The 3,039-nt window shown below is 31.6% G+C and overlaps 1 long non-coding RNA gene across 1 annotated transcript; it reads right to left on the reverse strand.

The window, feature by feature from the left end:
- Positions 1-436: 436 nt before the first annotated feature.
- LOC136064813 (uncharacterized) lies at positions 437-1,331 on the reverse strand. Its single transcript, XR_010626460.1, has 3 exons — positions 1,219-1,331; positions 710-1,103; positions 437-594 (listed from the first exon to the last, which is right to left on the reverse strand). It is a non-coding gene; the product is annotated as an uncharacterized LOC136064813 (long non-coding RNA).
- Between the last annotated feature and the right edge of the window lie 1,708 nt (positions 1,332-3,039).

A 3,039-nucleotide genomic window follows, 5' to 3' on the forward strand; every position in this document is an offset into this window, starting at 1 on the left:
GTCACTAAAACCATTTCAGTTTATTAAATCATATTTAGTGACGAAAAATTTCGTCACTAAAACTATTTTCGGGTACATATAGTGACGAAAATATTCGTCACTAAAACTATTTTTAAAAAAATCCATGCACATATAGTGACGAAAATGTTCGTCACTAAAACCATTTCTTATAAAATTCCACTGTATTTAGTGACGAAATAATTCGTCACTAAAACAAATTTTTGTTGCCATATTTGTGACGAAAAAATTCGTCACTAAAACATATTTTCTGTTTTTATTATTTTCATGACGTTGATACTAACCTGTAACCTATCATTACATTATTCAAACCTCAAATTTGATTAACACAATTATTTCAACAGCACATTTATAAAAAATCGATCCATACATTCCACAAGTTAAAATTAAAACAAGTATCAAATTCAAATTTCTTCCATACAATAATTGTTTGCAACACATATAATAACTTAAAATGTTTTATAACAATACAAGAAATGTAGCACAATATAATTAAAACCCCCTAGAGTCAAAAGATGTCCTCATATGTCTTCAAACAATGCCAAAAGTAATCCCCTAAAGCCACCAATAAGAAATCTGCACAAATATAAAAATACTATTACATTAAAATCGTAAAGTAAAAACATTAACTATGTAATAAAAAAATTTCTAACAATTAGTTTCAAATGATACATAAAAAATGAAGTGTTACCTATAAGTGATTTAACTTGAAGACGAACCACCCCCATAGTTAAAACCGTCATCATAACCCTTGCTCCTCAAAAAATTAAGAATATCTTTTGGATCTCATCTTGCTTAGCTCGTGCCTCTTGCTCCTTAGCTCGCGCCTCTTGCTCCTTAGCTCGCTCCTCTTCGTCCCTAACTCTTGCCTCTTTGAGCTCAAGTATCTCATTTTCTAACCGATGAATATACTCTACCGAGGCACTAGATGAGGCAGTGGTTACTAGAGAAGAAGAAGGTCTCATGCCAAGTCCTTTTACAATACCAGATTTTTTCTTAAAAACCAAGTTTGAGATTTCCTCTTGTGTAAGAGGAATTGCATTAGGATCTTGACAATGATCCTCTTGCACTTTGAGAATAGTTTCCTACCATTTGAGAGAGGAAAAAAAAAAACCAACAATCACAACATTAATACTACATATGTAATAACTTTACAAACATGATAAGAATGGAATAATAGGGATGGAATGATACACATACATATGTCGCTTCATCGTCATGGTGTATCCACTTATTTGTGTTTGGATTAAAATGAACATCTTTGTAGACTTTTGCCAATTCAGGAACTTGACCGCCATTATTATTTGTCTAAGTTCAGATTTTTAGCGACGAAATTCAACTTTCGTCACTGTAGCATACTTTTAGTGACGAATTATGATTTCGTCACTAAAAACATTTAAGGGCAAAACCATTGTTATTTTTAGTGACGAATAGTTTTCGTCACTAATTCTTCCTTATAGTGACGAAATGATTTTCGTCACTAATACTATCACAGCAATACCTACAGTGACGAAATATTTCGTCACTAAAAATTTCAACTTTTAGTGACGAAATATTTCGTCACTATAGCTTAATTAAAATTGCGCCAAAATTTCCCTCCACTGGCGCCTATTTTTTTGTTCACAATAGCGACGAAATTTATTTTTCGTCGCTAAATGTAATAATTTTTTTCACTTTTAGTGACGAAATATGAATTTCGTCACTAAAGCTGTATTTTTAGCGACGAAAAATATTTCCTCACTAATTTTCGTCGCTAAAAATACATTTTGTTGTAGTGTACAACCAAAGATCCAAACAACACTTTAAGCTCTTAAAATCATCTCTCAACAAAAAAAATGTCAAGCTTATAGATCCAAAACACACACACACACACTAAACAAGTCTAACCAATTTTATATTTTAAAAACAAGTTAAAACAGTTTAGTGAGCATATATCAACACATGTATTCCTTGTGATGACCTAATCATATTGTACCTGCACATGTATCAAAAGTAGTAAAGAATATTGTGTGTTTTGTGTTAAAAATATCATAAGATTGCATAAGTGTCTACATGTTATGACGATTTGAGATATGAGAAAACCACTTTAACTCACATACAATCATAACTGTTTGATGGGGACTATTACCTTCGAGGTACATCCTATAATTTTCACATCTCCTAGAATACACGCTTGCAATCATATATAAAGCATTTTGATTCTTTTTGCTTTTTATTATTCTTTGCATATTTTATTTTAAGCAAACCATGCATGGGCCTGTAAGGGATAGAAAAGAAATACTAAATGATGTTAATCATTTGACATTTCACTTTTGCTATGCCGAAGCATACAAATGTTATTTCATGATTGGTGGGTAACAGTGATGAGATAGTTATTTATGCCTTTCTCTTAGGATTTTCTAGTCATTCCTGTCAAAAAGAGTGATACGAGTGTTAAATACAAGAGATTACTTAATCTTACTCATCACAAACACGAGCCACAAAGCTTACTTGCTTGTTGTGCATAAAGATGCGTATCTAAGTTACAAATGATACAAAGTTTAAAAAATTTTATTTCAATGGCCATCCAAGGTACACAAATACCAATGTACACAAACACACTGTTTTTGTATTTTTCTAAATTTTCAATTTTTTTTTATGAAAAAAAAAAAATAAAGCAAAACTGAAAAAATAAACAAATAAAAACATATTAAACAAAATAATGCATAAAACTAGACTGACTCAAAACACGAAAGCAAAACACACAAATAATGCAAAAACAAAAACAAGAAGGGGAGAGAGAGAGAGAGAAAAAAAGTGACTGAATCACTTGGAGTCTTTTTCCTTCCACACCTTAGAAGAACCTTTCCATTTTGAAAACTTTTGATTTGGCGATGAGGGGAAGAATTGAAATCGTTCAAGTTCGACAGGAACATGAGGGCTTTGAGAAGATCTCTAAGAGGAGCAAAAGAGGATGGAAACTGATTCTGGTTTCTCGATGAGATCATACTATTGCTCTATTGAGTGGCTAAACACTAGTAT

The sequence above is a fragment of the Quercus suber genome, unplaced genomic scaffold (genome assembly GCF_002906115.3).
Source record: "Quercus suber isolate HL8 unplaced genomic scaffold, Cork oak 2.0 scaffold_769, whole genome shotgun sequence".
Classification (NCBI taxonomy): Eukaryota; Viridiplantae; Streptophyta; class Magnoliopsida; order Fagales; family Fagaceae; genus Quercus; species Quercus suber.